Source organism: Mauremys reevesii, linkage group 12, assembly GCF_016161935.1.
Source record: "Mauremys reevesii isolate NIE-2019 linkage group 12, ASM1616193v1, whole genome shotgun sequence".
NCBI lineage: Eukaryota > Metazoa > Chordata > Testudines > Geoemydidae > Mauremys > Mauremys reevesii.
In genome coordinates, this window is record NC_052634.1 from 39,103,177 (window position 1) to 39,125,315 (window position 22,139).

The 22,139-nt window shown below is 52.7% G+C and overlaps 3 non-coding genes across 3 annotated transcripts; 1 reads left to right on the top strand and 2 right to left on the bottom strand.

Annotated features, from left to right (window-relative positions):
- Window positions 1-1,668: 1,668 nt before the first annotated feature.
- On the bottom strand, window positions 1,669-1,742 carry TRNAT-UGU. The gene has a single exon. It is a non-coding gene; the product is annotated as a tRNA-Thr (tRNA).
- A 2,634-nt stretch (window positions 1,743-4,376) lies between these two features.
- Window positions 4,377-4,458, bottom strand: TRNAS-AGA. Its single transcript has one exon. It is a non-coding gene; the product is annotated as a tRNA-Ser (tRNA).
- Window positions 4,459-10,041: 5,583 nt separating this feature from the next.
- TRNAR-CCU lies at window positions 10,042-10,114 on the top strand. Its single transcript has one exon. It is a non-coding gene; the product is annotated as a tRNA-Arg (tRNA).
- The last annotated feature ends 12,025 nt before the right edge of the window (window positions 10,115-22,139 follow it).

Genomic DNA, 22,139 nt, shown 5'->3' on the forward strand with positions numbered 1-22,139 from the left:
CCAACCCACAGCCCCCTCCTATTCCCAGTGCCCCTCAATCCCAACCCACAGCCCCCTTCTCCTCACGCTGCTCCTCAATCCCAACCCACAGCTCCCTCCTTCCCTCCAGCAGCAGGTGCTTCAGACCCCCTCAGGAAGATTTTCTTGCAAGGTTTCGTGTATGAGTCTGCATGTGGATTTTACAGTATGTTGGAAGTAGGTTGGGTTGCTTGCTGAAATGATCACTTGTGGCTGGTGTTGGATTCCCAGTCTCCATGTTATAGGGGCAGGAGAAATAAAGGGTTGTTATCCTTGTTGTGTGAATCGAGGGCAGCACTACTGTGCTTGGCAGACCCCGACTGAAGGACTCACCCTCAATTCAATAGCACTTGCTAGGCAGGGGACACCGGTTCCAAAGCCAAGTGGGCCAGGGTCTGGCTGTCAATGCTAAAATTTAGGTGTCAGACCAATGTTAGGACAGGGTGGCTGTGGGGGGATGTGTGAATCCCTAAACAGCATAGTGAGTATGGTGCCTTCTTATTTCTCCCCTTTTCCACCCAGGGTAGCAGGTGAACTGGACAGAGGCACCTCTGGGCTTGCACTGACTAAGAACAACAGCTGTGAGTGGGGTGCAGAGGGGATGGCTCATGTTAAAGGACTTTTCGTTGCCGGACTTACGAGCTGTAGGGAGAAGGACACTGCCCAGCTTATTTGGGGGTGGGACTTTCCCTCGTGGTTTATGTTTATGTGTTGGGTCTGCTGACATAACTTCTGCTAACCCTGGGCTTACATTGCAGTGTAGACATACCCTGAGAGGGCATCTATACTGTGACAAAATCCCACTGGCCCGGCTGGCCTGGATGATCTGAATTGGGCTCCTGGGGCTCAGACTGGAGCCCAGGCTCGGAGACCCTCACCCCTCGTGGGGTCTCGGAGGCTGGGCTGAAGCCCAAGTGTCTACACTGTAATTTTATAACCCTGCAGCACAAGCCCCACAAGCCTGAATCAACTAAACCAGGGTTTGAGAATAGTGACGTGGGTGTGTTAATGGCAGTGTAGACATAAAGCTAGGCTATGTCCACACTGCAATGAAACACCCATGGCTGTCCCGTGCCAGTGCAGGCTCCTAGGCTAGGGCCGTGGGGTGGTAAATTTGCACCGTAGACATCTCAGCTCAAGCTCAATATCGGGCTCTGGGAGCCCTCAAGGTTGGGAGGGAGTTTAGCAAGCAAACAAGGTAAAATGGCAGTGGACTATTACCCTGGACTCAATGGCATTTCTCCATTGGTCTGTCTGCTTTGGGGCAGGGACAATAACACATCCTGCTGCATTCGTTATTTCAAAGGGAGGTTTAGGATTTTCATTCTCACACATGGTGCACAAAGCAGGACTCAACCCTCGGTGCAAACTAAATGAGCTGCCCACAGGTTCTGGCAGCCACAATGAGCCCTTTGGTGTGAGAGCCCAGACCTGCCCCTGTCCCAGAGGGAGGAGGTCATCTGTGTGGGGACTGGACCACTGACCTATCAGCTCTTAACTCCCAAACTTTCAGTAACTCTATTATCAGTGCCGGTGAGTGTAATTTAAACCCTAAGAAAAGCCACACTGGGCTAGACCACAGGTCTACCTAGCTCTGTGTTTTGTCCTCTGACAGTAGCCAATACCAGGTGCCCTAAGAGTTACTTAACAAGGCACCACTGGGAGTTGAACCCAGGATCTCCTGTTTACAAGACAGGTGCTTTAGCCAGCTAAGCCATGGTGCCTGCCTGTGGCTAAAATACAGTCTCTGCCCACACCTGATTCCCTGCCATCCCCAGTGAGGCCTGAAAAGCTTTGCAATCCAAAGCAGAGGAGCAGGTGAGGTTTTCCTTGCAAGGTGTGTGTGTGTGTGTGTGTGTGTGTGTGTGTGTGTGTGTGTGTGTGTGTGTGTGTGTGAATCTTTGGCCAGGTCTGCACTACAAAGTTATTTCAGCATCATTGTATTGCTCAGGTGTGTGAAAAACACACAACGCTCCCTCGGTCAGCAGTTTTTGGCTGGTGCACACACTGCAATACCACGTCTGGCGACAAAATTGCCCTGTTTTGGTGACAAAATAAAACCACCTTGATGAGAGGCCTAGAGCTTTGTGCAGCAAACTTAAAGTGACAAATTTTCAGTGTAAATGCTGCTGGTCATTATATCACCATAACTGGCCTCCACCAGTATCCCATAATGCCCTCTGTGAACTCGCCTGTCCTACGTTCCTGCTGCAGAGGCTGGGCCCCTCCCCTTTCATAGCTCCAGAAAGTTCTGACAGCTGAGCCACTATCTACACCGGGATTAGGTTTATAGAACTGCATTGCCAGCCTAAGGGCTGGTCTACACTAAGGGGAAAAATCGATATAAGATACGCAACTTCAGCTACGTGAATAACGTAGCTGAAGTCGAAGTATCTTATATCAATAACTTACCCATCCTCACGGCGCGGGATCGATGTCCGGGGCTCTCCATATCGACGCCGCCACCTCTCCACGGCACAATTGGTTAGCACACAGTACTTATAGGGCAGTGCTGAGAGGAACTATACTGAGATTGTGAGTTCAAGCCTCACCTAAAGCACTGGTTTTCATTAGCCAAATGGCATCACCCCCTTGTTTGGCCCTGTGGAATGTAGAATTCCAGCCCTGAGGAGGGGAGGAGTTAAAAATGCCCCTTCACTTATTACCTCCTCTCCAGAGCACAGGTGAGAATCTACAATCCTTTCTCCCCCACCAGCCCCTGTGCCAGGATCCCTCAAGCAGAGCCTGGAGTCCTGCCCATGGCGTCTGTACTATTGACAAACACTAAGTGACAGGGACAAAACACTCAAATCCCACCTGGTGCGGGGAGACAGGTTTGCTCTTCAAATTCTGTCCTTGGTACATTTCCAGGCCTGGGAATGTCCCACAACAGCATTGAATGGGAAGCTGCCTGCAGAACAGTGACACTGCACAGAGCTCCTGTGGAGGAGGGGTGGGAATTAGTAACATTTTGAGGATCATTTGGGAAATGAGCCTTTGCTGACAAGGTTTGTCTCTGTTCATATTTCACCTTCAGGTGTTATGTTGAGGGATCTTTAGTGTATTTTTGTGAGGTTAATAACTATCTCCTCAACTTTATTTACTCAACTTGAAAATTGGTGTCACTTGATTTTTGCATCTCCCTGTGAAACTACAACTGACACATGCGGCTTTCTACAGGGGGTCATGATGTTAAAGTTGGGAATTCAGTCTCTGTACTTCTGGGTGGGGTGCTTGATTACAGCTGCCTCACGGCCAGGCACACCGGGCTGTTAGCTGCACCCACTGTCCTTGCCAGGGGCCCCTGCTGACCCCTGGGCGGCTGCACTGCAGGGCTGGGGTGACTCTGCAGGGGGAGAAGCTGCTATGGAGCAATGTAGAGCAGGTGCAGGAAGGAGACGAGGTCACTATTCACATTCTGACCTGCACAATTTTCCAAATTTGGGAAAAGATTCATAGATTCATAGACTTAAGGTCAGAAGGGACCATTATGATCATCTAGTCTGACCTCCTGCACAATGCAGGCCACAGAATCTCACCCACCCACTCCTGTAACAAACCCCTGCCCTATGTCTGAGTTACTGAAGTCCTCAAATCGTGGCTTAAAGACCTCAAGGTGCAGGGAATCCTCCGTGCTGCAGAGGAAGGCAAATGTCCGAGAACAGGTCTAAGGGAAGGTGAATGCAGAGCAATGACACTGGAGGTGCCCAGACCTCCAATGGGGGCAGCGTGGAAATTAATAATGGGAAGATCATTTGCGAAATTAGTCGTCACTGACAAGCTTTGTCTCTGTTCCTATTTCACACTGTGGTGTTAGTTAGAGGAATCAGTACAGATTTTTACTATATTGATTAAACACTTAATTTTATTTAACCAAGCCAAAAACTTAATGTCACTTGTTTTTTCTCTGTCCTAGCAAGAATGAATTGAATTTTGTGACTTTCTGGAAAGTGCAGCGAGATTAAATGTGGGGAATTCAGTCTCTGTGTTTGCGAGCTGATGTTTTCCTCTCACAGGTCAGTGCCTGCTTTGAAATACCAAGAGGGATCTAAGGGCTGGTGTACGCTGGGCACTGAACTGGCAAAGCGACGTCTCCCAGGGTGTGACCCCCCCACAAACCCATAGAGTTAAGGTGACCTAAGCCCGGGTTAGATAGTGCTAAAGAAAAGGAAGAATTGTTCTGTCCATGCAGCTGTTACAGGGATGGGAAAATTCCTCCAGTCACTGTCTACTCCAAAGTGCTATAGCAGCACCACAGCAGCATTTTAAGCGTAGACAGAGTGAAACTAGATTTATCTCCAGTTCGCACTATGGATGCTCAGGCACTAAGACTACAATAATAACACCAACAGCGCTTGCGTAGTTGGCAGGATTCGAACCTGCGCAGGGAGACCCCAATGGATTTCTAGTCCATCGCCTTAACCACTCAGCCACAACTACTTGACATGCAGCTATTTCACTGCATGATGATTTTGTTCTCACTGAATTGTCACTTCAAATTGTTTGCTCAGACCAGCTTCCCCAGCACACTCACGGCTGCGCATCACTGTAAGTGCGTCCTGGGCTGAACAGCGAGAATTCCTGCCCATTTCCCTTCTGGCTGGAGCAGCATGAGAGTGTGTTTGTGTGAACGACATTGCTGTAGATTGTTGTTCATTCCCGTCTCTGACAATTCAGACAGTCCCTTTCCTAGTCAAATCTCCAGCACATCGTTCCAATAGCAGGGGGCAGGATTTCTCTGGGGCACTGAAATTTTTCAGAGGGCTGGTGCGTGAACTCAGCCTTGCATTCCACCCTTGATGTTTGATGGACTAACAACAGCAGCAGAAAGAAAGAGCGGAGCCAATATCTCCCTAGCAGGGATGCAGGTGCCATGACCCCTCTGTCTGACCGTCGTCATTGCAGGAGAAAAAGGTTCACTGGCATCGAATGCCCTGGCTCAGACCAGAGACACAGGGAGGTTTTGCTGTTTATGGATCTGTGCAAAGGAAATTTTGTCTCTGTGTGAAACTGAGGTCAGAAATGAAACGTCCACACGGTGGCCCAATGCTCTATGGAATGTGGGTGAAGGACTCGGGCTGAGAAATGATTTAACAGGGGTTTGTATCAATTTATTGCCTGATTAAAATCTATGGCTAAAAGGCAGCCACTGTTGTTAGTACTTGTACCTGTGTAGGGACACCTCAGTGGGTGTCAAGTCCATTGCCTTCACCGGGGCAGTCGATTATTTTATCAAGGTATAAATTTCTTGGCGAAGGCCTAGACTCCAGAGAAAACAATACACTGCTGATAAGAAGAAGTACATCAAAAGGTTTTGCAGCCGCCATGGGCATAACTATGATGTGTCGTGTTTCACTCTTTATACCTGGCACCACCTCCTTTCCCTTTAGCCTTGTAGTTGACCAAGGGCAAAGCTGAACATCTCCTCAGATACCAGGGAGTGTTTATGTCCATTCCTGCGAGCTACACAGGGGTTTGATGTTGCTGCTTTCAGTCCTCTGGCTCTGCCGGGATAAGGAACAATTCAGGCTGTCACTGAACTGAAGGAGGAAGATCAGTTTTTGACAGGCAGAGGGACGCCTCCTCTTAAAGGGGTTTGTCTGGCTGGCAGGCTTGGTTCCCAGGTCTCGCCCGTGGGGCTCCAGCAGTTTTGGGACCAGGTCACTCCCTTGGCCACACTGGCTGCCCCCAGGCGCCGCCCACCCCCCAGGGGCCCCGGCAGTGCAGCGGAGCTGAGCAGCATCGGTCTGCTCGCTCCAGTGGCTGCCGGCCCCTCCATGGCAGGGCAGGGTGGGTCTGTGCCTCCACGTGCTGCCCCGCCCGAGCCCCTGCAGCCAATGAGATGATGCAGGGGCAGTGTCTGGGGGCAGCAGCACACTGAGGCCCCCAGCCCACCCCGCCTTGGAGCCCCAGGTACGCGCCGCACCCCGGACTCCCTCCCAGAGCCTGCACCCCCACCCCCTCCTCACATACCCCTTCCCACTCCCAAACTCCTGTCCAGAGCCTGATCCCCCCTCCCCACACCCCTGCCCCCAACTCTCTCCCACAGCCTGCACCCCTCCCCCATCCCACATGCCCCGTCCTGCCTGCCCCAGTCTCCCACCCAGAGCCTGCACCCCACCCCTCCTCCTGTTCCCGCTACCCCCTGCCCCAGCCCAGAGCCTGCACCCAGCACCCAAACTCCATCCCAGAGCCTGCACCCCAGAACCCCTCCCCCACTGAAACTCCCTCCCAGAGCCCAACCTCTCACCCCTTCTGCACCCAAACTCCCCCCAGAGCCTGCACCCCAATCCCCAGCCCAGGGCCTGCACCCTAGACCTCCTCCCCCCACCCAAACTCCCTCCCAGAGCCTTAGGCAGGTGGAGGGTGGAGTTTTGGGGGGCGGGTTCTGGGCGGTATGAGTGACATTATTGGCCCACTGGGAGGACTGGAGGTCTGGCACTGGCCCTAAGGTAAATTGAGGTTGAGACTCTGCTTTAAGGGATTGGAGCAATGCTGGAGAGACTGACGGGCAGGGAGCTGGGGAGCTGTGTGTGCTCCAAGGAGAGTTGTTGTTGTGCTCTGGTGACACAGAGTGGGGGTGGGGAGTTTCTAAGCTGTGGTGTTTGTACAGAGATAAAGTTTACTAACCCCCAGATTAAAAACTGTTCCTGCTCTGGGCTATACATGACACTCTCTGTTGAGAGTATAGATCAGCAGTTGAATGTTTCCCTGCAGGGTAATGGGTTCCAAATGCCCTCCCTGGTCAGAGCTCCAGCACCTTCTGTACTCGCACCATGAATGTGAAGAACAAGACTCCAACCCCATCATTCTTCCCTGGCCCGGAGGACCAGAGAGATGGGCCCATCCACCAATCACCCTCTGCCCATCGTCCTATCCCAGTTCTGACCTCCAGACTCACAGCTCTGCTGGTGCCCCTCACTCCCGACCCGCAGCCCCCTGGGTTCCCCCCAGCTCTAGCGGTGCCCCTCACTACCAACCCGCAGCCCCTGCTATCCCAGTCCTGACCTCCAGACTCACAGCTCTGCTGGTGCCCCTCACTCCCGACCCGCAGCCCTGCTATCCCAGTCCTGACCTCCAGACTCACAGCTCTGCTGGTGCCCCTCACTCCCGACCCGCAGCCCCTGCTATCCCAGTCCTGACCTCCAGACTCGCAGCTTTGCTGGTGCCCCTCACTCCTGACCCGCAGCCCCCTGGGCTCCTCGCTGAGCTTCCCAGTCACTGCGCTGGTGGTGACCCTCACTCCCGACCCGCAGCCCCTGCTATCCCAGTCCTGACCTCCAGATTGAGAGCTCTACTGATGACCCTCACTCCTGACCTGCAACCCCTGTAAAACTGATGAATGAAATTGTTTTTAATTGTTCACTTTATCAATGTAACTTCTGTTCACCATTCACTACACTTGTCTATATTGTAACTTCTGTTCACTGTTTGCCATATTGTAATTCAAACCCCGTTTTAAAATGCTCACTCCATTTTGTAATAGCTTCCTCCAACCTTCATTTTTGCAAACCCTGCTGTAATCTTATTAGTTTAGTTTAGATGTGTGACTGAGGTATGTATGGATGATGGAATCAACCTCCAGCCCCAGCCTGTCCTGATGAAATAAAGTTCAAACCCCACCGGCTGAAGATGCAGACAGGAGCCCTAACAAAGTAAGCAGAGGCCACCCTAAAAAGAAAAGGTGCAATAGAAGGAAGATCAAAGCCAGGTCCCGGGCTGAAAGTCACGCCTGCAATTGACGGGTGATCAATCACCAAACCCAGAGGCAGTGACACAGCAAGACCTACAGACTCTGGATTCAAACAAAAAGGACAGGTGAGATGGGAGACTTTGGAGGGTAACATTCTGCTGCCAACATGGAAGGGCATCGGTGCAGGCCCAACAGAGACCCAGCTCGTCCTTGTGCCTCGCTTTCCTGGCCAGTTACTGCCACAAGCTACGAACCCAAGCTGCAAACTCAAGTCACAAACTCAAGCTATCTTCAGGACTGGTAACTATGCAGCAGCTGCAGAACATCTGATGGGTGTTTGTGTGTGTATGTATAGGTATTAGGTATAATGTGTGTGTGTAAGGATTAAAATATTAGTTATTGGTCATAAATCAAATTGTTCTCATAATAAATGTGGCGTCTTTGTCTTGCCCCTGAAAAGCTCCTGTGTAGCTTTGTCTGTCCAACACTTGTGGCTTGTCCGGGCAGGCTCCAAGCAGGGGACACCAGGTGCTGCAGGGCGGCTGCCCCCCAACACCACAGCAGGGCGGCCAAAAGCAGCAGCAGCAACGGGGTCATAGGGGGCGGGGTGCTGCCATGCGGGGCCCGTGTCCCACTCTCTGGGGCTGTGCTCCCTCTGGAGCTACCCTGCCCCGGCTCCTCAGCCTCCTGCCGGGACAGTCCCCCGGCTCTGCCCTCCCAGGTCCCAGCTGGTCCTGGAGGCGGGAGCCCTGGCTGGAGGAACTGTGGGCTGAGGCCCGGCCCAGGAGCCCCACTGCTTACCCCGACCCTGCCAGCGCCCAACCAGCTGGAGGTGAGGGGGGAGCGGGCATTCAGCACTGGTGGGGGGGGTGCCCAGGGCCGGGGCAGTAGGGGGTGGGGTGGGGGGGAGAGCCCAGCACTGGGGCAGCAGAGGGTGTGGGAGGGCACAGGTGGGAGGGGGGTGAGAGCCCAGGGCTGGGGTGGGGGGCAGCCAAAAATTTTTTTTGCTTGGGGCGGCAGAAAGCCTGAAGCCAGCCCTGCAGGTGGGCCAGAAGCCCCCACGCTGTTGTCCTGCTGGGGAGCTCAAAGCCAGGTACTTGCCTCAGGTAAAGGTGCTTCCAGAGGACAAGCTGCCCCTGCACGAAGAGGGATAAAAGTACCTGTCAAAGCCTGGGATTGAACCAGGGACCTTTAGATTGTCATGCAACTGAACATGATTTCTGTGTATGAGGCTTCTCTGTCCAGGAGGTTTTTGCAGCAGTTGCACACAAAAAGGACGTCATTGGGAGGTGCCCATGAAGACAAGACTCACTTTTGCCTGCCTTGCTCAGCTTGACTTGCTGCCTCACCCCGTTCCTGCCCTAGTGCCCGGGTTGACCTGGTGGTGGAAGGGGACTGGGGGCCAGTGGCGCGGGGAGGAAGTTGAGCTGGACCCTGAGCTAGACTAGACCCTGGCGGTGAGAGTCTGGCCACCACTTGCCCCCCCCCGGCCCTGTTGTCCTGGCTTCCCCCACTGGGCGTCATTTCGGGAGGGAAGTGGGGCTTCTGCCTCCCCTCCCTGATTTTCACACCCCAGAGGAGTGTGAACAGGAAAACAAACGGCTGCTCCACTCCCCCACCGGAGGAAGCTCCCCCCAGCTGTGCTACTGAGTGGAAGCGTCCTGTGCCCAGCACACAGAGGTCGATTAATCAAAACCCTCTTCTGCCAGCACCAGGCCTCCTGCTTCTTACACTGGGCCTGCAAGCGAGGGGGCGGCTGGCACAGCGCCAAGAGTCTAACCTGTGAGACAGGAGGCGGCTGGCGCCCGCAGCCTGCTGGGAGCTCCCAGAAGTTATTAAGGGACAGAGACTCCTCAATGCCCTTAGTGACAAGGGTTTGAGGTCACCGAGGCCAGTAAGGGGTCACTATGTCGGCCTTATAACCCTGGGTGTCAGGTCACTGTGCAGCTTTGATCTAGAGCTCGGATCCCAACAACCGACCAGCAGCCCACAGCCTCCCCCTGGGTCTGCCCCACCTGGTTCCTCCTTACAGGCCGACCTCACCCCCCTTCCAGCCCCGGATTCGCCCCCTAATCATCCTACTGCCACTCAGAGCCACAGCCGTGGAGGTGCTGAAGGAGGAGGGGTGACTCTAGGGTGGGGTTCTTCTCTAACGATGGCTGGCAGAAAGGTGGTGCTCAGCTCTGTCAGCCACCTGCCCAGTTGCCTCACTGCCAGGGGATGCAGACGTTTCTGTAAGGCCATTAAATGGGTATTTGGCTTCTGAATGAATGTGAGGAATGTGCAATCCTGAGAGGGAATTTCCATCCCTTTTTTTGCTGCTCTTCAGGGCCCCAGTGGCCTAATGGATAAGGCATTGGCTTCCTAAGCCAGAGATTGTGGGTTCAAGTCCCATCTGGGGTGAAAAACTCCTTTCTTCCATATTGCAAAGAAGCCTTGGTGTTATTTTCACCAAGGAAGCTGGGAGATATTTGAACCCAAAGTACTGGATCTTGGGAGCAATCCCCCAGAAATGGCATCTTCCACTTAACAAATGCTTTCTAGACCCATCAGTAGCAAACACTTAATACTAGTGTTTGTCTGAGAATAGAGGCAAGGGCAGTGTTTACTCCAAAACATCCATGAGTGACACAGACAGAAAGAGCAAGGCCGTCCTGAAAGAGACTGGATCTGTCTGGAGACAAAGCAGAACCTGAGAATGAGCAACAGTGTGAAAAGAAGAACTTCAAATGTGTGTTAGGTGTTAGTTAGGTTGGTCTGACAAATTTCAAGAAAATACCAATGCTCGTAGACTGATGTGGACACTGGCTGCTTCTGATCTTTTACTGAGAGTTCATTGAGAAATATTTTCTTTAACTAGGTTATGGAATATTGGGTGGGCTATGAAGGCACCATTCCTCCTGCTTTCGTCCTTCGAGACAACACGGCTACATGGCATGCGGCCAATGCTCACCTTCCAGTCAACTGCTAGAGAAGACAACACAGACAGGGATGGCAGCAGGGCAGACTGGAGCTCCGCGGAGATGGTGAGCCAGCAAGTGCGGTGTGTGCTTCACTGTGCCCCTACTCACTGCACATGGTGGGGGGGGGGCAGTTACTGAGTTCGGTTGGTCTGGCAAATTTAGGGCTTGGCTACACTTGCAGATGTAGAGCGCTGGGAGTTAAACCACAGCAAGGAAACCGCTGCCGTGTGTTCACACTGACAGCTGCAAGCGCACTGGAGTGGCCACATTAGCAGCTCTGGCAATGCCACAGAGAGCAGTGCAGTGTGTTAGCTATCCCAGTGTGCAAGTGGCTGCAACGTGCTTTTCAAATGGGGGACGGGGGAGGAGTGTGACAGGGAGTGTGTTGTGTGTACGTGGGGGGGAGTGACAGTGTGTTTGGGGGGCTGAGAGTGTGTCAGCATGCTGTCTTGTGTGTTCAGACAGCAGCAACCCCCCCCCCACCATACACACTCACAGCAGCAGCATTCCACACTAATGGTTGCTTTGTCCCGGAGCAGATAAGCTGCCAGCTGTCAGAAACGGAGCTTTGAAAGGGGATATCCGCATGCCTGCAGCCGATTTCAAAACAGTGACCAGAGTGGGCACTTGACTTCATGGGATTATGGGATGTTTCCTGAAGGCAATCACAGTGCAGTAATGCAACACGTCATCCACCCTGACATCCGGGCATTTCAGCAGGGCTCAGCGAGCTTTATGCTTCTCATGGAGGTGGATTACCAGGAGCGCTCCACCTGCAGAGCCCAGGTGCTCCATGCGCCTTGCCAGTGTGGACACCTCAGGAGTTAGGGCACCCGGGGCGGCTTTAATGAGCTCTAACTTGCAAGTGTAGCCAAGCCCCTAGACCAGGGGTAGACAATCTATGGCACGTGTGCCGAAGGTGGCACATGAGCTGATTTTCAGTGGCACTCACACTGCCCAGGTCCTGGCCACCAGTCTGGGGGACTCTGCATTTTACTTTAATTTTAAATGAAGCTTCTTAAACATTTTAAAAACCTTATTTACTTTACATACAACAATAGTTTAGTTATATATTAGAGACTTATAGAAAGAGACCTTCTAAAATGTTAAAATGTATGACTGGCACGTGAAACCTTAAATTAGAGTGAATAAATGAAGACTCGCCACACCACTTCTGAAAGGTTGCCGACTCCTGCCCTAGACTATGTCACTCGTGCTATTGTAATAAATACAATAGACGTGCAATGGTCAGAAATCGCACCAGCATAGAAATATATTGAAGGGAAACCCTAAGGAAATTAAGAGTTTAAGTTAGCCTTCACACGTTCTGTGTCCCACAAGTTTGGCACTTGCCTCTGTGCTTTTCCTCTTGCCCACCTGGCACTTGAAGGAAGGAGGGCCAGGGCCAGGCTTCATAGTCAGGGCTAGGCAGGAGGGGAGAAGAGAGCGGGAGCAGCTGCAGAGAAGCTGTGAGTGCAGAGTGCAAACCTGCCAGCTGAGAGTCACAGGTGTCTAGAGACTGTGACACCATCTGGTCCCATGGCGTAAAGTTCAGCTGTCAGAACACTGACTAGTGCGAGCTGAGCTCAGATCTCAGGGGGACTCTGGGACCTGTTGCTTCAAAGTTGGAGTTTTAAGGCTTTGTCTTGCTCTTTCAAATGACGCGGGAGCCGGTCTTTTGCCTGCTGGCTGTTGTGACTTGCGCACCAGAGGGGATGCTGGATCCAGCAGGCTGGCCTTGCCTGAAGTCCTACAGGGAGGGATAGGAGGTGGGTTTACTCGGAGTCTTGCAGCTGAGCTGCAGCCAGGCCTAGGAGACAGCCCTCTTGGTTGACCTACTGGCCCAAAGTCATGTTGGCCACGTTGGTCTTTCCCCAGGAATGCCGAAGGGCGGGCCTGGGGCGGGGGTGCAACGTCACACCCTCCTCCTGAATTTACTGCCAGAGGCTTGGACACTGTCCATGGTGGAGGTGGGATGCCTAAAATCCCTACTTGTCTCTGGTCACACCCCCTTTCAGTACCTTTAAACTGTATGATGTCCTACATGGGTGGTCTAGCAAGGTATGGGGTTCCTGGTCCCCGGCTGCCTGAAAACAGGTCAGGGTGTAGCATTGCTAACAAAGTGCAGACAGCAATATCTGTTAACGTGTAGGTGTCTTGGCATTTAGCCACCAATGTGCCTCGGTTTCCCCTCCCACACAGCAGCGTAGGCCTGTTATGCTTTTGCTGCTGTGCCAAGCTTCCAGCCTGTTTACAGGTATGAGATGAAAAGAAACAATGATTGTGGGACTGTCTTGTCACCATCACTAGCATGTAGAAAAGTTGTTTTTTCCCCCCACAAATCAGGTATGTCCCACACCTTTAAAGGTTTGCCACTAGTATTAACTCCTTGGGCTTGATGACGTAGCAAAGACCCCAGATTAACAGCAAATCTACGGCAGACAGGTTTTGTTCACACAATTTAACTTGTTTAGTGTCTATTACATTTCCGAATTCCTTTGTGTACCCTCGTAAGTGCTCTGATGCAGATTGTTCTGCCTCTTTGGAGAAGGTTTTAAATTCAGGCATGTGTTTGAGGTGTTGGCAAGGAAGGGTGCACTGCAACCATGCCTGCCCTTGGCCCAAATCACACATTCCTTCAAAGCTTGTAATGTCTTTTCCCCTCACCCACGTATCTAACAAATCTCTCATTTCATTTACATAAGCCACATTACTGAATCCAGATCCCCTCTTAAGACTCCTGAATTTAACCCTGTAGGTTTCAGGTGTAATCTGAAACTGTTTTAAAACTAGTTCCTTACATTTACCATAGTTTGTAGCATCATCAATAGGCATCTCATTCAATATGTCCATAGCTCTTCCAGCCAATTTGGCTACCAATGTGACCATTTTTTTGATTACTAGGGATTTCACAGAGGTGCAGAGTCTCTAAAAGGTGCGGAAATATTCAGCAATATCACTGGATTCATCATACTGTGGACACAGTCACTACCGTTTGTGGATTTTTGGGGAAGTGGAGCCAGCTGCTGGAGGGTTTTGTCTCTTCCCCTCCATAACAGCCAGTCCATGCTTCTGGGCCTCAATTTGGGCCTCTATTTCTCTGTCTCTTAACTCCAGGGCTCTTGTGTGAGCAGCTCCCTCCCTGACTGCCTCTGCTTCCATAGCCCTTCTGTTCACAGGTGCCTCTGCGTCTTTGAGCTTCAATTGAAACTCCCCGTCCTTTGCTTTCTCTTCTGCTTCCAGTCTGGCCAGCTCTAGTTAAGTAGCTGCCTCACTGGTAGTCATTTTCCTCCTTTCTTATGCTGAGACACCCCCCTCTGCAGTTCACTGAAACTGGGATGCACTCAGCTCAGGGGGCTTCTTAGTTAACAGAGACTTTCCCAGCGCCCAGTGTTCAGGCTTTCTGGGCAGCAACTTGCAACCTGTGCAGTTCCAGCTTCTTCTGCTCTTCACTCTTCATTATTTTGCTTATTTTTCTTTCCCTATTTTCCTTACCCGAAAGAAGCAAACAGAAAATCATAAACCAGTAACCACTTTGTCTGTTCTCTAGCCACCACACCCAACTCACTACCAATCTCAAAGCAATCAGCTATGAGACTGGAGGTCAGGACTGGGATAGCAAGGGCTGCGGGTCAGGAGTGAGGGGCACCATCAGAGCTGGAGGGAGCCCAGGGGGCTGCGGGTCGGTAGTGAGGGGCACCAGCAGAGCTGTGAGTCTGGAGGGCAGGACTGGGATAGCAGGGGCTGCGGGTCAGGAGTGAGGGGCACCAGCAGAGCTGTGAGTCTGGAGTTCAGGTCTGGGGTAGCAGGGGCTGCGGGTCGGGAGTGAGGGGCACCAGAAGAGCTGTGAGTCTGGAGTTCAGGGCTGGGGTAGCAGGGGCTGCAGGTCGGGAGTGAGGGGCACCGGCAGCGCAGTGACTGGGGAGCTCAGCGGGGATCCCAGGGGGCTGCGGGTCGGGAGTGAGGGGCACCGGTAGAGCTGGGGAGAAACCAGGGGGCTGCGGGTCGAGAGTGAGGGCACCGGTAGAGCTGGGGAGACTCCAGGGGGCTGCGGGTCGGGAGTGAGGGGCACCAGCAGCGCAGTGACTGGGAGCCCAGGGGCTGCGGGTCGGGAGTGAGGGGCACCAGCAGCGCAGTGACTGGGAGCCCAGGGGCTGCGGGTCGGGAGTGAGGGCACCGGTAGAGCTGGGGAGAAACCAGGGGCTGCGGGTCGGGAGTGAGGGCACCGGCAGCGCAGTGACTGGGGAGCTCAGCGGGGATCCCAGGGGGCTGCGGGTCGGGAGTGAGGGCACCGGTAGAGCTGGGGAGAAACCAGGGGCTGCGGGTCGAGAGTGAGGGGCACCGGTAGAGCTGGGGAGCAACCAGGGGGCTGCGGGTCGGGAGTGAGGGGCACCAGCAGCGCAGTGACTGGGGAGCCCAGGGGCTGCGGGTCGGGAGTGAGGGCACCGGTAGAGCTGGGGAGAAACCAGGGGGCTGCGGGTCGGGAGCGAGGGGCACCGGCAGCGCAGTGACTGGGGAGCTCAGCGGGATCCCAGGGGGCTGCGGGTCGGGAGTGAGGGGGACCGGTAGGGCTGGGGAACCCAGGGGCTGCGGGTCGAGAGTGAGTGGCACCAGCACAGGTGTGAGTCTGCAGGTCAGGACTGGGATAGCAGGGGCTGCAGGTCGGGACTGAGGGCACCAGCAGAGCTGTGAGTCTGGAGGTCAGGGCTGGGATAGCAGGGGCTGCGGGTCAGGAGTGAGGGGCACCAGCAGAGCTGTGAGTCTGGAGTTCAGGGCTGGGGTAGCAGGGGCTGCAGGTCGGGAGTGAGGAGCACTAGCCGCACAGTGACGGGGGAGCTCAGCGGGGAGCCCAGGGGGCTGCGGGTCGGGAGTGAGGTAGAGCTGGGGGGGAAACAAGGGGGCTGCAGCTCGGGACTGAGGGGCTCTGGTAGGGCTGGGAGTGAAAACTGTGCAGTTCAGAATGTGAATAGTGACCCCGTCTCCTTCCTGCACCTGCTCTACATTGCTCCACAGCAGCTTCTCCACCTGCAGAGTCACCCCAGCACTGCAGTGCAGCCCCAGGGTTCAGCAGGGGCCCCGGCAAGGACAGTGGGTGCAGCTAACAGCCCGGTGTGCCTGGCCATGAGGCAGCTGTAAAAAAGCAACCCCCCCCGCAGAAGTACAGACACTGAATTCCCCAACTTTAACATCATGACCCCCCTGTAGAAAGCCACACGTGTCAGTTGTATTTTCACAGGAAGATGCAAAAATCAAGTGACATCAATTTTTAAGTTGAGTAAATAAAGTTGAGGAGATAGTTATTAACCTCCTAAAAATATACTAAAGATCCCTCAACATAAGGTGAAGGTGAAATATGAACAGAGACAAACCTTGTCAGCAAAGGCTCATTTCCCAAACCATCCTCAAAATGTTACTAATTCCCACCCCTCCTCCACAGGAGCTCTGTGCAGTGTAACTGTTCTGCAGGCAGCTTCCCATTAAATGCTGTTGGGGGACATTCCCAGGCCTGGAAATGTACCAACGACAGAATTTGAAGAGCAAACCTGGCTCCCCGCACCAGGCGGGATTTGAGTGTTTTGTCCGTGTCACTTAGGCCTGGTCTACACTAGGAGGTTATGTCGAATTTAGCAGCGTTAAATCAAATTAACCCTGCACCCGTCCACACAACGAAGCTATTTAGTTCGACATACAGGTCTCTTTAGTTCAATTTCTGTACTCCTCCCCGACGAGGGGAGTAGCGCTAAATTCGACATGGCTATTTCGAATTAGGGTAGGTGTGGATGGAATTCAACGCTAATAGTGCCGGGAGCTATCCCACAGTGCACCACTCTGTTGACACTCTGGACAGCAGTCCGAGCTCGGATGCTCTGACCAGCCACACAGGAAAAGCCCCGGGAAAATTTGAATTCCTTTTCCTGTCTGGCCAGTTTGAATCTCATTTCCTGTTTGGACATCGTGGCGAGCTCAGCAGCACTGGCAGCGATGCAGAGCTCTCCAGCAGAGGAGTCCATGCAATCTCAGAATAGAAAGAGGGCCCCAGCATGGACTGATTGGGAAGTCTTGGATCTGATTGCTGTGTGGAGCGATGAGTCTGTGCTTTCGGAGCTGCGCTCCAAAAAACGGAATGCACAGATCTACGAGAAGATCTCCAAAGCCATGACAGACAGAGGATACAGCCGGGATGCAACGCAGTGCCACGTGAAAAATCAAGGACCTGAGACAAGGCTACCAGAAGACCAAAGCGGCAAACGGACACTCCGGATCCCAGCCCCAGACATGCCGCTTCTACGAGGCACTGCATGCCATTCTAGGTGCGGCCGCCACCACTACCCCACCACTGACCGTGGACTCTGAGGATGGGATAGTGTCGACGGACGGTTCCTCGGAGATGTTCGCGGACAGGGAAGATGAAGAAGGAGATGAGGAGGACGAGGCAGTCGACAGCGCTTACAACGCTGATTTCCCCGACAGCCAGGATCTCTTCATCACCCTCATGGAGATCCCCTAACAACCCTCCCCAGCTGTTACCCCGGACCCTGAATCAGGGGAAGGATCAGTCGGTAAGTGCTTTAAACATGAAAACATTTATTTTTAACAGAACAGGAATATTAACAATGGAAAAGAAGGTCAATATGAACGGGGATAGAACAGTAATCCTCTTGGGAGATCTCCACGAAGCTCTCCTGGAGGTAATCGAAAATCCTCCGCAGGAGGTTTCTGGGGAGAGCGGCCTTATTGCATCCTCCGTGGTAGCACACTTTTCCGTGCCAGGCTATCCTCAGGTACTCGGGTATCATTGCCTCGCAGAGCATGGCGGCATAGGGCCCTGGTTTTTGCTGGCTTTCACGCAGCATGCAGGCTTTATCAGTGGCAGTGATCCTCCTCAGGGTGATGTCGCTCATGGTGACCTGCTTTGAATTAGGGGAATGTTAGTATTGGGACTGCTTGCCTGTTCCTTTACATAACTGTAACCGGCGGTTTAGAGCCATGCGGTGGAGGTGGGACAGGGGCAGAGTTCATGCTTTCCGGATTGCCGGCAGCAGGAACTGGCCAACAGTAGGAGCATCGCTTTGACTGTGAAAGGAGGGCACTGCTATAAATTAAGTTTTAAGCAGCCAAAAGTCTACGGCTTACCATGCCTGGCTGCTACACAAATTCTGCTGTCCTGCCCCGCTTGTCTGATCTCCACTGCAAGACCCCAGGCACTGAATGCAAAGGCCGAAAATTCGAACTTGTCCTGAGTGCGCATGAGATAGGTGCTGTGCATGGTCTTGTTCACAGAGACAGACTAGACTATGTTCATTGTTCGCAAAAATGTATCTTTGTAAGGAATTCACTCCCTTTTTCCCATCACACAGCTGCGACTGTCTCCCGATCTACCCCAGCATCCCCCTCACAGAGGCTGGCACAGATTAGGCGGCGAAAGAAAAGGACACGAGACGAGATGTTCTCAGAACTTATGGGCTGCTCCCGAGCCGAGGCGGCCCAGCAGATCCAGTGGAGGGAGAACATGTCGCAGTACCAGCACTCACACAGCGAACGGGAGGACAGGTGGCGGCAGGAAGACCAGCAGGCGACTCAAATGCTGCTTGGACTAATGAGGGAGCAAACGGACACGCTCCAGCGCCTTGTGGATGTTCTGCAGGACAGGAGGCAGGAGGACAGAGCCCCACTGCAGTCTATCTCTAACCGCCCTCCCCTGCCACAAAGTCCCATACCCCCCTCACCCAAAGTACCAAGAAGGAGGGGCGGCAGGGGCCGTGAATACTGTCACTCCACCCCTGCAGAGTGCTCAATTACAAGAAGGCTCTCATTCCCAAAATTTTGATAAGTCCTTTCCTTCCCGCCTCACCCAAGCCCCCGTCCCAGTTTCATCCCCTAACTGTCTAGTTGATAATAAAAAATACTTTTCTGTTAATTACTGTTTCCGTCATGTTCTTTTAGAGGAGACTGTGTTTGAATGGGGGGAAGGGGGTTGGTAATTGGACAGGACAGTCACCTTTACCAGGGTACAGACACGGGGGCAGGTTCAGCAGCAGGTCACACACACAGTGCAGTCACTAGGCACCCTGGTCAGTCTGGGAGGTGGTTTTCATGTTCTGGGTGGGGGGGGGCTATGTGACTTTGTGGCGGGGGAGGGCGGTTAGAGATCTTATGCAGCGGTCCTTATCCTGGATCACAGAGCCATGCAGCAGGGGATCTGTAACCGTCCTCCCCCACCACAAAGTCACATAGCCCCCACACACAGAGTCCCGAAAAGGAGGGGTGGCAGGCTCCATTGAAACAACCAGTCCGCCACTGCGGACCGCTCTAGGAGCAGGAGCCTGTCATTCCTCGAGTTTAGAAGCGGTCTTTACATCACTACACACCCTACCCACCACAGTCTGCGTCCCAGTTTCAACCCTTTACCGCGAAATCAGTAATAAAGAAAACGGTGCTAATTAACAAAGTTCCATGTATTTTATTTTTAAACGTGTATTGGAAGGAGGGGGGAACGGGGGGAACGGGGTATGTAACTGCAGAGGATAGTCAACATTAACTGGGTAAAGAAACGGGGGCAGGTTCAGCTTCTCTGTAAACAAACTTAATAATCATAGGTTACCCTGCTCACTGAGGAACCTAGCTTTCAAAGCCTCCCGTATGCACAGCGCTTCCCGCTGGGCTCTTCTAATCGCACGGCTGTCTGGCTGGGCGTAATCAGCAGCCAGGCTATGTGCCTCAACCTCCCATCCCGCCATAAAGGTCTCCCCCTTGCTCTCACAGAGATTGTGGAGCACACAGCAAGCTGCAATAACAATGGGGATATTGGTTTCGCTGAGATCCGAGCGAGTCAGTAAGCTCCTCCATCTCCCCTTGAGACGTCCGAAAGCACACTCCACCACCATTCTGCACTTGCTCAGCCGGTAGTTGAAGAGTTCTTTGTCACTGTCCATGGCGCCTGTATAGGGCTTCATAAGCCAGGGCATTAGCGGGTAGGCTGGGTCCCCGAGGATCACTATAGGCATCTGCACATCCCCAACAGTTATTTTGTGGTCCGGGAAGAAACTACCTTCCTGCAGGTGTCTAAACAGACCAGAGTTCCTGAACACACGCACGTCATGAACCTTGCCCGGCCATCCGACGTTGATGTTGGTAAAACGTCCCCTATGGTCCACCAGTGCTTGCAGCACCATTGAAAAGTAGCCCTTTCGGTTAATATACTGGCTGGCCTGGTGGGCCGGTCCCAGGATAGGGATGTGAGTTCCATCTATAGCCCCACCGCAGTTTGGGAATCCCATCGCGGCGAAGCCATCTATGATGACCCGAAAGTTTACCAGGGTCACTACCTTTGAGAGCAGTAGCTCAACGATTGCGTTGGCTACTTGCATCACAGCAACCCCCATGGTAGATTTGCCCACGCCAAAGTGGTTCGCTACTGACCGGTAGCTGTCTGGCGTTGCAAATTTCCAGAGGGCTATGGCCACTCGCTTCTGCACAGTCAGGGCTGCTCGCATCCGGGTGTCCTTGCGCTTCAGGGCAGGGGACAGCAACTCACACAGTTCAAGGAAAGTGCCCTTACGCATCCTAAAGTTTCGCAGCCACTGTGATTCATCCCAGACCTGCAGCACTATGCAGTCCCACCAGTCCGTGCTTGTTTCTCGGGCCCAGAATCGCCGTTCCACAGCATGAACATGACCCATTGCCACCATGATGTCCACAGCGCGGGGTCCCGTGCTTTGTGAGAGGTCTGTGCCACTCTCAGACTTCATGTCCTCACCGCGCTGCCATAGCCTCCTCGCCCGATTTCTCAGCATCTGACTGTGAAAAAGGTGGACGATAAGGTGTGAGGAGTTGACAATGGCCATAACTGCCCCGATGATCGCAGCGGGCTCCATGCTCGCAGTGCTGTGGCGTCCGCGCTGTCACTCACCAGAAAAGTGCACGAACTGATTGCCCGCCGGCGCCAGGAGGGAGGCGGGAGTGACGGTTGAATGAGGACAGTTACCCAAAACCACCCTTGACACATTTTTTCCCCCAGCAGGCATTGGGGGCTTGACCCAGAATTCCAATAGGCAGTGGGGACTGCGGGAACTGTGGGATAGCTGCCCACAGTGCACCGCTTCCAATCTCGACGCTTGCCCCGTTAGTGTGGACTCACAAAGTCGAATTACTGTCCTTAGTGTGGATACACACGTTCGACTTTGTAATATTGGTTCCACAAATTCGATTTAAGTAGAATCGAACTACTCTGGTAGTGTAGACATATCCTTAATAGCAAAACTAAGAGACCAAACCACGGAGTCAGGACTCAGCATTCATGTATCCTGCGGTCTGAACTTGGAATCTGATACATTCCCTCATTGGCTGCCATCATTTGCCCAGCATGGAACTGCTTCTTGTCCAACAAGTCAGCCAGATTGAGACGCATAGGCATGGAATGGCTCTGAAGGAATCAGCTGTTTCTCTCTGTGCTCCATGAAACTTTGGATCCAAATGGTAAAAGACAGTTGTTCCTAATTTAATCATGGCATCTTTTAGGAGGGACCAATGCCACTTAACTAGGGAGCAGCATTCTAAAAATAGTTTACCTGGGCCACAGGTCACCATAGCTTCCATCTCTAGGGTGAAAATCAAAATCTGGAGTTTCTCCCTGAGTTCTTGTCGAATCTTTGACCTTTCTTGGAGTAATTTAACACGTCTCTGGTGTAGAATTCTTCACCAACCACACAACGTATCAATAGTGATAGTGAGGTACAACTCCCCCAACTATGCCCTTTCATTTCTTTAATTTGGTGGCACAGATTTAAATTAGGGACTAAATTCAGGTGTGGCTTAGAATCCTTGTAAAACACCAAATGTCAGGTCTCTATGGAAAATAGGTCTCTTTCTGCAGCTATGTCACATTCAACAGGGATTTCATTTTCTACATATTTGCAGCATCTCCCAGGGGTGAGCTGAACAGAAACATCATTTCCATTTTCCCCCTTCCCTACCTAGACAGGAATTGCATTTCCCAAATAATAGGCAACACGCACCTGATTAGGAAGGAGATCCCTTCAGGAGTCACCTCCTGCAGGGCCTGGGCCACAACGGCTTTGGGGCCAAATGCAGGGTATCTTGCTTAGTTCCAAGCCATTTACGAGGGAATCCTCTTCCCAGCCCTTTAGAAAAAATACTGACCTAACGAACTGAACAACAGGGGGATTGGGATGCTGATGGGGAATAAGGGAATCCCTCTGACTTACCCTATCTTCTTTTTCTGTTCTTATAGCCGATGAAATGACATTTTCCCCTATCCCTGCCCTGTTCCTGCTCTTCGTTATAGTTCAATATATTTTAAGTGAGAAAAATGGTAGCAAAAGTATCTGCTCTCCAGCAAAACCTGAAGCAACATCAGAGCAACTGGGAATTAAACAATTTGTTCCCAAAGGGGGAACTTGATGACTAACAATTGCTGCGAAATGGGGGAACAGTATAACCGTGAT